Genomic DNA, 14124 nt, shown 5'->3' on the forward strand with positions numbered 1-14124 from the left:
CTCAGTCGTGTCTGACTCTTAGCAACCCCATGGACTGCAGCCTACCAGGCTCCTCCGATCATGGGATTTTCCAAGCAAGAGTACTGGAGTGGGGTGCCATTGCCTTCTCCGTATCTATAGGCAATGCCCTTTAATTTTTCTTTTTCTTCTTCTTTTTTTTTTCCCTATAGGCTTCCCCCTCTATACAGCCATTATTTTTTTGAGTTCTTCAGGAATCTCTTATGTGTATATTTTCTCACTTCATATGTTATCTTCAGGTGACTATTGACTCCTGTGATCCGGGGTCTGGGCCACCCTTTCACCCTCAGATGTACATATTTGACTTTACCCCAGATATCTCAACTTGGATTGCTGTTGAACACCTCATATTTACCAAATTCATAGATGATATAAACATATATTCCCCAAATTTGCTCATTTTATTAGTTTTTCCTATCTCAGTGCAAGCACCACTAGCCACCTTTATACCAAGAAGAAGAAGAAGAAGAAAAAGCAGCTACATTTTTCAAAATCTAATTCTTTCTAAATCTAGGTAGTTAATCAGTCTATAAACTCAATAAATTCAACCCCAATAATATCTTATTCCTTTCTCTCATTCTCTTAGTCAATGTCAAAACCATTTTTTTTTTTAACCTAGACTACTGAAGTAAGGTTTTTTCCTGGTCTCTCAACTAAATTATTAACCAAAGTCAAACAGTTTTAGACTGTACCTAGAGGGATATCATTTTAAAATTCAAAATAGATCCCTGACTTCTACTACATAAATGTATTTTGCTTCATGTGATACTTAGGATAGTGTTGAGGCTCTTTACTACAGTTTGTAATTAATTACCCTGCCTGATTTTGTACGTTTGTTTATGCCTGGTCTCATCTGTGGGCACAATCCCACAAGCTGTTTTCACTTCAGCAATATGAAGCCTCATTTGGTTTCTGAAGATTATGCTCTGTCCTGATTTAGTAACTTGACGATGCTGCATTTTCTCTTTCCTATCTTTCACATGGATGGAAGCCTTATCTGACTCCTATTTGTCTTTTGTGTCTCATCTAAACACTGCTGCTCCAGATCAGGCTCCTTTACTTGTTTAGTTGCTCCATGTCTCTATGCATTTCTCTTTTTATTATGCTTATCATGCTTATCATGTTTTTCTTCCAGATGGAATACCTTTTTGTACAGGAGTGTGCTTGCCTTATTCATTTCAATATCTCTGGCATCTGTTACAGTGTAACATTGTTGTCTAGTGGACTCTTGAAACAATGTCTAATTTTGCTTGTTTGCTTTCATTTTTTTGTGGAAAGTGTGTGTGTGTGTGCAGTTTAGCTCATGTGGATATTATTTCATTTTTCTTTTTCCCTTGCACTAGAATTTTAGAAAATGGTGTTCTAATTTGGCTCCCCGGGTGATACCATGTATATCATCTTGTTCCTAATAACTTTCCTATTATTTACATTCATGGGAAAAGCATTTAAACCACACATTTGAAATGGTTATTATAAAGTAAATTCTTATTAACTACTTCATCCCCATCTTGCTTTATTTGTGCTGACTCAAATATACCAGGTGCTAAATAAATTTAAGTTTTAAATAATACAATGATTACGATTATATTATCCTGACTGGTTTGCTTGATTGGATTTTCTCTGACTCTGTAGGCTTATTTTTTTTTAATATATATATATATATATATACATACACATTTACACATATATACTGATATTCAGAAAATAACATGATGACATAAATTCTGTGGCACTGAAACTGAGCAGGACTCTGTGGGGCTCCAGGTCACAGAAGTCTTTCTGTGTCCCCTGTTCCTTGCTTGTAGGGAATAGACTTCAGCCTCCATGACCTTCTCTGAGTCCCAAACAGCAGATTCAAAGAATTACTAATCAGGGAAGGGATGGGATGCAGAGACAAGGGAGGAGCAGCCAGGAAACAGCAGTGCAGTCTTGGGGCAGGGTCCTGGTTGTACCTCAAAGGATACATGTAACAAGATCTTTGAGCCCTTTACAGAATTAAAACCCCCAACAAATGAAAGATGTTAGCATTCTTCATTGATAACCTTGATACACTCATCAAGAGACCACCTAAGGCTAGTTTAAAGGAACCAGAAAAGCTCATCAGGAGAACACTTGAGGTTAAATGGAGTGCAAGCCCTGCACACACCAAGATTCTTATCAGCAACTCCATCCAGAACCATTCTTATAAAACTCCTCACCAAGTCTTCCTGGGTTGGAGCACACAGTTTTGAGAGGCACAAGTTTGCTGTGTCCCACTTTGACTGGCAAAGTAATAAAGCTATTCTTTTCTACTTTACCCCAAATTCTGTCTCTTGAGATTCCCTTCAACACCAGTGGACAGAGGCTGAGTGTTCAGTATCAATATGATGTGTATTAAATTGCATGAAACAGAAAAATTTGGTGATTTTTAATTCACTTGAAATTTGTCCTGATAATATGTGTTTGATCAAGACAGTATGTCTGACCTCATGTCAAGTGGAAGAGCTGTATTACTAGGCTTCTATGAAGCAAATGGACCAATTGTTTTCCACATATTTAAGTTACCTTTAAATAGATATGACTAAAAACATATTGGGGGAAGATATGGCAACCCACTCCAGTATTCTTGCCTGGGAAATCCCACAGACAGAGGAACCTGTCAGGCTACAGTACACGGGTTGTAAAAGAATTGGGCATGACTTAGTGACTAAACAACAACAAAAAGATGCTGTTCTTTTAGATAATAAGAATTTTAAGGGTGATCTACAGAACCATTTAAACTAGTATCTATTTCCTTAAAAAAAGAATAACAATCTATATTCTTATAGCATTGTTAGTTCCTTAGACTTTTAATTGTTATCTTAATAGCAAATCATGAACAAATGATTGATCTTTATTCTTCTCATTTAATATGTGAAAATGACTTAACCTAAAAATAGTCACTAATTACTTATGTACTTTTCCAACCAAGGTTTTAATTAAAATAATTTTTATGGATTTACAAATGAAGTTGTTCAAGTATACTAAAATGTGATATATTTATGTCAAATTTAAAATATAATCTGTTCTCATAAGACACATACAGGATATTTATAACAAAATATAATTCAGTTTAGCTATTGAAATACCAATGAATAAAATGTGAATTGCATTGCTGATGTGCTATCCTAACTTAATAAGTTGGTGCACCTTTACGTCAGCAGAATACTGGTACCTGTTTTGTCATAGAATATCATCTAACCTTGCTCAGCTGCAGACAATAAGACACAGATTCAGAGTCATTCCTTTCAGATCACTGAGTGTTCTCTGTTTAAAGCACCCAATAGTTAGTAGAATATGACATTTTTGTTATTCACTGAAGCCTAATTGAGATAAGAACTGAGAATTGCTTTCCATGAAGCCAAATTCTTATTCACACTTCTGCATTATTTTCTCAGTCTACAGGAGTAGATTTCAGCCTTTGTTTCTTGATTTTTTCCCTTAAATCCAATTATGAGACTTGTTCTGAATCACTTTTTATCTGACCTTAATCTTTCTACCTACAATCTACACATTCTTCTCTTTGTGAGTATATTCCAAAATATTAGGACCATTTAGAATGAAGTTAGTATTTCTGGATTGATTCTGAATATAAGTACCTCCCAAAGCCCTTCTTGCCAAAACTAGCACACTCTACACTATCTCCCTTTCCTTATGAATATATAGCTGGTTGATATCTCCCAGGTTTAGTTAGTTATGGGCTTCCCTAGTGGCTCAGCTGGTAAAAAAAAAAAAAAAAACACTGCTTGAAATGTAGGAGACCTAGATTTGATCCCTGGGATAGGAAGATGCCCTGGAAAAGGGAATGGCAACCCACTTTGATATTCTTGCCTGGAGAATCTCATGAACAGAGGAGCCTGGTGGGCTATAGTCCATAGTTGGTTGATATCTCCCAGCCTTGCTTATAGGTAAATATGGCCAGGTAATATATTATGGATTTACAATGGTGAATGGATATGGGCACATGTTATATACATCAATGACTTCCCTGGTGGCTCAGATGGTAAAGCATCTGCCTATCATGCAGGAGACCCGGGTTCAATCCCTGGGTCAGGAAGATCCTCTGGAGAAGGCAATGGCAACCCACTCCAGTATTCTTGCCTGGAAAATTACATGGACGAAGAAGCCTGGTAGGCTACAGTCCATGGGGTCGCACAGAGTCAGACATGACTGAGTGACTTCACTTCACTTTCACTATATATATCAGTGCAGGCTGGGTACATAAAAAATCCCTGCGTAGTGACACCTCTCTATTTTCCACATCTACTGGCTACATGTCAACACACACAATAACCTTGGATTTTAAGTAGGAAATATTGAGCCTGTCATTTTGTTAAGTTATTGTGATTTCAGTTCTAAGATTCTTTGCCATAAGTTGTTTCTCTGCAAGCAGTTCTGCCCCACCAATTGGCTGTAAGACAATTTTGCCCTAAAAAATAAAATAATGAAAATAAAAGAGGTACATTAAAGAGGAAATATAGAAATAATTAATGAAAAAATTTAAAGGTTATATTGTGTAAAATGAAAGTGCTAAAGCTGTTTGAACACATTTAAAATGTATGTAGAATTGATCCTGAAAGCTTGGCCTCTGTATACTGGTGCCAAATCAAATCTCAGTTTTGGGTGACATAGAAAAGAAGAGCTTTATTGCTTTGCTAGGAAAAGGAAAACACAGTGGGCATCTGCCTCAGAAAATGATGTGCCCCAACCTGGGAGGGTTTGATAAGGAGTTTTATAGCAATGGATCAAGGTGGGTGGGGTTGCTGACAAGATTAGGGCATGTGCAGGCTCTGGATGAGTATCTCTGGTCCCTTTAATCTTACCTCAGATGGTTTTATGACTGCTCCTCACTTGATTAGCAATCTGCCCTTTGGAATGCAGGGAAGATCATGGAGGCTGGAGTTTGTATACAGGAAATGGGGAACAAAACGTCTTCCATACTCAGGAATCCCAAAGGGTCTTCTCTTTCAGAATCATTACATTAGTGACCATAACTGATTTTATTCTGTGGATTGTATCAAGCACTTTAAAGACTTTTCTTCATAATATTATGCCTTTTTTTTTTTTTTTTTTTTTTTTTTTGTTTCCTTTCCTCTTTTGGTGTTTCACTTTTATTTTTTTCAGTGTTAAAATCCCCTTCTTCATTAAGACAAGTATCAGTTTTCAAATATTAGAATGTTTTGTATTGTGTAGTGAAAGTTTTCTACACTGTTGTGTGTTCTTGGCATACTGTCATATGTCCATTGATAGATGTTCCAAAATAGTGTGGGAAACATGGGGTCGGGTCTCTGGACAGAGCCCTTGGCTTCTTTCTCCTCCAAGGAAGTGTGTTTCAAAATAAGAAACCAACTCTTAGAGCAAATCATCATCATCAGTCAGGTGGATAAAGCCATTGATAAAATTGATGAATGGAAGGAATGGTAAAACTGTAATGCATTTAATTTTTGTGTTAAATTCAGCAATGGTTTGACAGCACAACTCCTGTCCAGTATCAATGGTAAATATGTTTTGCCATATGAAATAAAGAGCCAGTTATAGGTGTATTTGGGTATATCTTAGAGAAGGTGATAACATTATTTTTCTCAAAGTTGATCACTAAAGGTTAAAATTTAATGTTATCCATAAGTTCTCCATAATAAATAATAATAATTATATATAATAAATAATATATATATATATATATATATATATATATATATATATATATATATATATATTCTTCCCTGGTGGCTCAGTGGTAAAAAATCTGCCTAGCAATCAAGAGACATGGGTTCAATCCTTGGTTCTGGGAGATCCCACATACTGCGGAACACCAAAGCCTGTGCCCACAATTACTGAGCCTGTGCTCTAGATCTCAGGAGCTGAAACACTGAAGCCCACAAGCGCTAGAACCCATGACCCACAACAAGAGAAGCCACCACAATGAGAAACCCACTTGCCGCAGGTAGAGAGTAGCCCCCACTCACAGAAACTATGGAAAAGTCTGCTCAGCAATGAAGACACAGCACAGCCAAAAATAAATAAATAAATAAAATTATTTTTAAAAATCTGCTGTAAGTCTCCTCAGATTTCCTTGGAAGTAAAATCAGTGAGGGATGCTGCTATTTCTTAGCAATATATGTAACGTATATAACTGGTTGTACACATAAATGTTTAAATACTTAAATGTTTCATCTCACGTACAGTCTGTTGTACAGTTACTAAGTTGTGTCCAACTCTTTGAGACCCTATGGACTGCATCACCCAGGCTTCCCTGTCCTTCACTATCTCCAAGAGTTTGCTCAAACTCATGTTCATAAAGTGATGCCATCTCATCCTCTGTTGCCTCCTTCACCTTTTGCTTTCAGTCTTTTCCAGCATCAGGGTCTTTTCCAATGAGTCAGCTGTTTGCATCATGTGGCCAAATTACTGCAGCTTCAACTTCAGTATCAATCCTTTCAATGAATATTCAAAACTGATTTCCTTTAGGATTGACTGATTTGATCTCCTTGCTGTCCAAGGGACTCTCAAGAGTCTTCTCCAACACCACAATTCAAAAGAATCAATTCTTTGGTGCCCAGCTTTGTGATCCAACTCTCACATCTACACAGGATTACTGGAAAAACCATAGCTTTGACAATACAGTCCTTTGTTAGCAAAGTGATGTCTTTGCTTTTTAATACACTGTCTAGTTTTGTCATAGCTTTCCTTCCAAGGAGCAAGCATCTGTATAGTTTACCAAATCATCTAAATCAGAAGATTTTGTCAGTTCAGTTCAGTTCAGTTGCTCAGTCATGTCTGACTCTTTGCAAACCCATGGAATGCAGCACGCCAGGTCTCCTTGTCCATCACCAACTCCTGGAGCCTACTCAAACTCATGGCCATCGCATCAGTGATGCCATCCAACAATCTCATCTTCTGTTGGCCCCTTATCCTCCCACCTTCAATCTTTCCCAGCATCAGGGTCTTTTCCAATGAGTTGGTGCTTCACATCAGGGGGCCAAAGTATTAGAGTTTCAGCTTCAGCATCAGTCCTTCCAATGAGTATTCAGGACTGATTTCCTTTAGGATTGACTGGTGGGATCTCCTTGAAGTCAAAGGGACTCTCAAGAGTCTTTTTCCACAACACGGTTCAAAAGCATAAGTTCTTCAGCACTCAGCTTTCTTTATAGTCCAATTCTTGCATCCATATATGACTACTAGAAAAATCATAGCTTTGATTAGATGGACCTTTGTTGGTAAAGTACTGTCTCTGCTTTTTAATATGTTGTCTAATTTGGTCATAGCTTTTCTTTCAAGGAACAAGTGTCTTTTAATTTCATGGCTGCAGTCACTATCTGGAGTGATTTTGGATCCCAATAAAATAAAGTCTCTCACTGTTTCCATTGTTTCCCCATCTATTTGCCCTCAAGTTATGGGACCGGATGCCATGATCTTAGTTTTCTGAATGTTGAGCTTTAAGCCAACTTTTTTACTCTCTTCTTTCATGTTACCAAAATTCTGTCTACATCATGTTCTCCACCATTAAATAGCAAAATATTTTCACCATTGTCAAGAAACTTATACTCATCAGGAGTCACATAACCATTTCTTTGTTTTCATAGGAGGCACTTAGTTCATCTCTTGCTTCTAGCTTATAATATGATTAATAGATTTGGTAAAGATAGTATTGGAAAACAAGCTGTTGTATTTAAGTTAGCTAAGGAATTAATACTTAAGCTCTTAAAGACAGTTGTTAATTCACATCTGCCTCCTTTATATTGCTAGATCTTGGTAGGCTTTTGGTTCTGATGGATGGAAGGAATGAGTGTACACAAAAGGATCTGCAAACTGGTATGTTGTCATTGTCTAGCACAGTGCAATCTGGCTTTACACTCCCTTATTTCACACTTCCAGTAAGTGTTTTCATAATTTTATCTTTTAATAAGTCAATATACATAGCTATCATCATGCATTAGTTCATGAATGCATGTCTCAGTTCAGTTCAGTTCAGTTGCTCAGTCATGTCTGACTCTTTGTGAACCCATGGACTGCAGCACACCATGATTCCCTGTCCATCATGCATTATTTCATGAATGTATGCCTACTCTTCACTATATAGATCACTAAGTTTCATACAATGCAAAATCGTTTTTTTGCTTGTTTGTTTGATGATGATATGTTGCCAAACATTGCCTGCAACAACTTTGGCTGGATCATTTTCAGGTCCAGATGAATCCCCTTTTCCCTACCAGCATGCAGGTATATTCTCAGCATACCTTCAAGTTAAGCCTATTCAAGAGATGATGAAATGTAATTTAACATAATAATTAATCCCTGATGTAAAATTATTTATACTCAGATTTAAGAATTGTACAAAGCAGGTGAGTTTTGATTTATGATTACTAATAATTAACATGTTTGGTAGTTATGATGTGCTAGGAACTGTTTTAGAACATTTATTTTACATTTATTTCATATGACATAAAACTAAGACTGTGAACAAAATTGAAAAGTGCAAATAAAATCCCTTCGTTATAAAGCTAACTACTGAAGTATATATCTCCAGATAGTGTAATTTTTCATATTTTTATTTGTATATAAAAACCTTATTATGATTCACATATACTTCTCATTGACTCAATTTTGGTGCACATGGATTCACTAGACACTCCAATTCCAATCCTGCAGCACAAGAGGAATAAATCCACTTATTGACAGTCAACTCCCACAGCCAATGTGGTTATAACTTATACTTGAAAATAACTGTCATTATTTTGTACCAGAGGAATATATGCAAGTACTTTGAAACACAGATGCCATTTGAATTGGAAAATTAAGTTCACAAATGTAAATGACCACAAGACCTTAAGCTTAGAACTAGTATGATCAGGTACATTGTGTGATATAATTTACACACATTGGAAGACTGTCATTACACACTGAGATAACAGTCCTAAATAGTAGAATATGGTGAATGCTTTAAATAAAAGTGAAATAAAACATTTACCAGAATGTAAGTATTGACGTGCCTAAAGTGAGTAAGTTAGTAAGTGAAGTCATTCAGTCGTGTCTGACTCTTTGCGACCCCATGGACTGTAGCCTACCAGGCTCCTCCATCCATGGGACTTTCCAGGCAATAGTACTGGAGTGGATTGCCATTTCCTTCTCCAGCAGATCTTCCCAACCCAGGGATCGAACTTGGGTCTCCCGCATTGTAGACAGACGCTTTACCATCTGAGCCACCAGGGAAGTCTAAGGAATATACCAAAGCAAACATTAAATTAGTTATAGCATAGTTTTTATATGTAATCATATTTTTCATATATAAAGACACACTCTTCTAAGTTAATAAATCTGAGCAAATAATTGGAAAAATAAAGTGAGGTTTTACCTTTTATTCAATAATAAGTCAAGAGATAGACCTAATGATGTTTTGGGGAAATGAGGAACTACCAGCACTGGCTCCTTATGAACCAATTAGATTGTATGTGAAGAGAAAATTATTTATGCAACCACAAAATAAATTCAGAAAATTTATTCCCTAGAACTACCTTTATTTCTTCCTTTGTCAATTTTTCCTACCTTTGCTATAGAAGGTTTTTTTGATTGCTTAAAAGAAAAGCCAAGTCCAAACATCAACACATATTCATACAAATACATTCTATTAAAAAATAAACCTATCTTACACAAACTGATGAAGAACAAAACATGATTGTATGCTGCCTTGTACCTGAAAGGAAGTATTATGATTTATAGGCAGTCATAACCACATAGGTTACAATATAAATCACTCAAAAGAAAGGGAAGATATATAAGAAGATTCAAAAGTGGCAAGTTCACTTGAATACACACATAAACACTAAACATATCTGCTGAATTTATTTTACTCTTACCGTCCTATATGTATCCATCCCATTTAACAAACAGATTATACTCAATTTCAATAATATTTACTTCTAATCTGATACAATGTTTCTACCTGAAATGCAAATTTTATCTACAATTTTCCAAAGGATGACAGGCACATATTTATAAGGCTCCAAGTATTTCAACATGGTCTTTCTGTTTTGATGCAAATTGTAATATCTAATGAGAATGTTATTCTGAGGTTAAATGATAATTTCATCTCCCCCAGTGCACCCAAACACGATGGCAGAATGAAAACAAAATGCCTCTCCTTTGGAAAAAGAATGAAGTTGGGGAAAAATAATTTATAACATATTCTCTCTTGCAGTCCAGGAGAAAAAACAACAACAACAAAACACTCTGCCCAATAGCATGTGCATAGGTTAGTGAATTTAGCTGTCTCCAGATTTGTTTACTGGCATTATATATCTAGAATGCTTACCTTTCATGAGAAAGAGAAGTTAGGGATGTTCATGCATTCTGTGTTGCTTCAATCGTGTCTGACTCTCTGTAACCCTATTCACATAGTCCGATAGGCTCCTTTGCCTATGGGATTCTCTAGGCAACAATACTAGTGTGGGTTGCCAAGTCCTCTTCCAGGGGATCTTCCTGACCCAAGGGTGAACCTGTGCCTCTTATGTCTTCTACATTGACAGGTGAGTTTTTTACCACTAGTGCCACCTGGGAAGTCCAAGAAGTTAGGGATGGTCTTAGTCTGCTCTGGCTTCCAGGTGGCACAATGGTAAAGAATCCGTCTGTGAATGTTGGAGACTTGGGAGATGCTGGTTTGATCCCTGGAGAGGGAAGATCTCTTGGAAGAAGAAATGGCAATTCACTCTAGTATTCTTGCCTGGAAAATTCCCTTGGACAGAGGAGCCCGGCAGGCTATATAGTCCATGTGGTCGAAAATAGTCAGACATGACTGGGCAACTGAGCACGTATACACACTTGGTCTGCTCTGGCTGTTGTAACCAAATTCTAGTAGCTTGTAAACAACCTCCACTTATTTCTCACAGTTCTGCAGGCTGGGAAATCTAAGAGCAAGTTGCCAGCATGTTCATGGTCTAGGGACAATGCTCTTCCTTGTTTGCAGCTGACACCTTCCTCCTGTATCTTCACTTTGTAAAAGAGAGCAGGATCTCTATGGAGTCTGATAAGAGCAATAAGCCTATTCTTGAGGCTTCCCCAATCATGATCTGAGTGCTCTCCAAATATTGCACTTCCTTATACCATCACTTCTAGGCATTAGGATTTCAATACATGAATTTTGAAGGGATGCAAACATTCAGACTATAGCAAGGGGAAATGTTTGACAGTTTTGAGGTTGCCTCCAAAAAGGCACCTCCTCTAAAATCTCAACCTAGATTTCATTCAAAACTAGGAATTCTTTTTTTTAGTAAACAAAATAATTTAGTAACCATGAATCAGGCAATCAACTTTGGGGTTTTCATCTCTAATTATCAGACTTTATAGCTCTTTCTGTCCTTTCAAACCTTGGCTTACTGACTTATGTTTAGGCCCAGAATTAGCCTATGTCTCTATAAACCATGATATAACCCAATCGATAGAAATTTATAATGGAACCAATTTCTAGTTATTTTAGAAACTTTCAGCAGAAAATATACATGGTGTTCAATTTAATATTTAGGAAAATCTAGAGTAAAGGAGAAATATAATGTGAACCTTAGATGTGAGTCATATATATGTGTGTATAATTTTAAGTACTCAAGCAATATAACTGAAAAATTAAAAATAATGATGATATTCAATTATATAATTATTTAATCCAATATATATAAAAGTGTGTATGTTTTATACACTGAAAGTACATTTCAATACTCAATAGTCCCAGAACTGTGGTATTAGTGTGGAAAGATCAATCTTTTCTATTTTTTGTATGTTACTTTCCCCCTCACTCTCATTTAAGATTAACACTCAATTTTACTGTTGCTAACTTTACCTTGTAGCACAAAGATCTATTCCATAATTGACAGTCATTCCAGATTTTTGGTTACTAAAAAAAAAAAAAAAGAAAAGGATGCTACCATGTGCTTTGATCTGCTTTCATAAAGATCATTTTATATTGCAACTATAAGAAGTACTCAACCAACTACAACATTGTTACATATTTCTCCAGTGTTCTAAATCTCAATGACAGTCACTACTATACCCCAGTTTAAATTAAAAATATGTTTCTGTCCCTTGTCACGTTCTGTGCTCACATACCTCTTCTATACTACTCATGGTGTTTTCTATTAAAGTGAAAAATTCAGCTCTGACTCTGGTCAGTAAAGGATGTTCCATGGAACTAACAACCACAGTGTTCAGCATCTTACATGGTAAGATAAGGAAAGACTAGATTCTAGAACACAAAATAATGACGAAGTTTCTGCCTTTCTCTCTGCCTCTTGGTTCTGCTTATCTCTATCAGTACTCTGTCGGAGTACTCTGTAGGGACAAATAAAATGCTTCACAGTTTCCCTGACCCTATGAGAGGGGGCATCAGTCTGATCATGTCCCTGTTTAGCTGCTTGTGCACCAAGTCATGCTCATTGAATGTAGCATCCCCGGTGTGGTCCTACAAGTGTAGGAAACAAACAGACCTGAAAATCAAAAGCTATCACAGTTTGTTAAAAAGAGGCTTTCACCTTGACACTTAGGCTTTTACATTATCTGCTTGACTTAATCAGTCAAGACAAAATATCTCCAGAGAATCCTCTTCTATTATATCAATTCAGAGCAATCTTAATTAGCTGTCTTTCCTCTAGCTTAATATGTATGGAAAGATTACATCAGGTTGACCAAGTTTAGCAAACCCACTATATTTATAATATTTAATTCTAACCAATGTGTTCTTTCTGAAGAATACATTATGAAGAGTGAAACTAGTGAAAATAATGAACAGTGAAACTCCATTATTTGCCATTAATCTGAAGAGTGGTGTATCTGAACCTCCTTCACACACGTATGTTGTGAAGGGCCCTGATAGATTTGGAGGTAAAGTGGCATCAATGTCAAGCTTAACATCTTTCAGGTAGGTCTAAAACCAATTTCTTTTTTAACAGGGCTGCTGAGGCTTAAGATACAATGTTAATATAACAATAGCTTGGGATTAAATTTTTTGCCATAAAAATGTTCACATCATCTTGAGAATTTCAATATCCATGTCCATTATATATCAAAAGCCACACAAATCAACAGCAAAAAAAAAAAAAAAAAACAAAACAATTTAATTTTTAAAAATGGGCAGAAGATCTGAATCACATTTGTCCAAAGAAGACATACAGACAGCTAACAGGTACATGAAAAGATGCTCAACATCACTAATTATTAGGGAAATTCAAACCAAAACCATAATGAGTTATCATTTCATACCTCTCAAAATGGCTACTTTTAAAAAGATAATATATAACAAGTATTAGTGAAGATGTAAGAAAAGGGAACTCTTGTGCACAGCTGGTGGAGTGAAAATTGGTGTTGCCACTATGGAAAATAGTATGGACGTTCTTGAAGAAATTTAAAACAGAACTTCCAAATGATCCAGTAATTCTACTTAGAATATTTATTCAAAGGAAACAAAAATACTATCTCAAAAAGACATATACATCCCCATGTTCTTTGCAGCATTATGCATTATTTGTAACAGACAAGATATGGAAAAAACTTGAGTGACTATCTACAGATGAATGGTTCAATTCAGTTCCGCTCAGTCGTGTCCGACTCTTTGCGACCCCATGAATCGCAGCACGACAGGCCTCCCTGTCCATCACCAACTCCTGAAGTTCACCCAGACTCATGTACATTGAGTCGGTGATGCCATCCAGCCATCTCATCCTCTGTTGTCCCCTTCTCCTCCTGCCCTCAATCCCTCCCAGCATCAGGGTCCTTTCCAATGAGTCAACTCTTTGCATTGAGATGGCCAAAGTATTGGAGTTTCAGCCTCAGCCTCAGTCATTCCAATGAACACCCAAGACTGGTCTCCTTTAGGATGGACTGGTTGCAGTTAGGGAATATCTAATAAATACATGTATATACACATTCAGTTCAGTTCAGTCACTCATTCATATCCAACTCTTTGTCACCCCATGGACTGCAGCATGCCAGGCTTCCCTGTCCATCACCAACTCCTGAGCTTGCTCAAACTCATATCCATTGAGCTTGGGGTTGCCATCCAACAAGCTCATCCTCTGTTGTCATATTCTCCTCCAGTCTTCAATCTTT

General features: G+C 36.7%; 1 non-coding gene across 1 annotated transcript; it reads left to right on the forward strand.

Moving 5' to 3' along the window:
* Window positions 1–4021: 4021 nt before the first annotated feature.
* TRNAD-AUC (transfer RNA aspartic acid (anticodon AUC)) lies at window positions 4022–4094 on the forward strand. The gene has a single exon. It is a non-coding gene; the product is annotated as a tRNA-Asp (tRNA).
* The last annotated feature ends 10030 nt before the right edge of the window (window positions 4095–14124 follow it).

Source organism: Bos mutus, chromosome 16, assembly GCF_027580195.1.
Source record: "Bos mutus isolate GX-2022 chromosome 16, NWIPB_WYAK_1.1, whole genome shotgun sequence".
NCBI lineage: Eukaryota > Metazoa > Chordata > Mammalia > Artiodactyla > Bovidae > Bos > Bos mutus.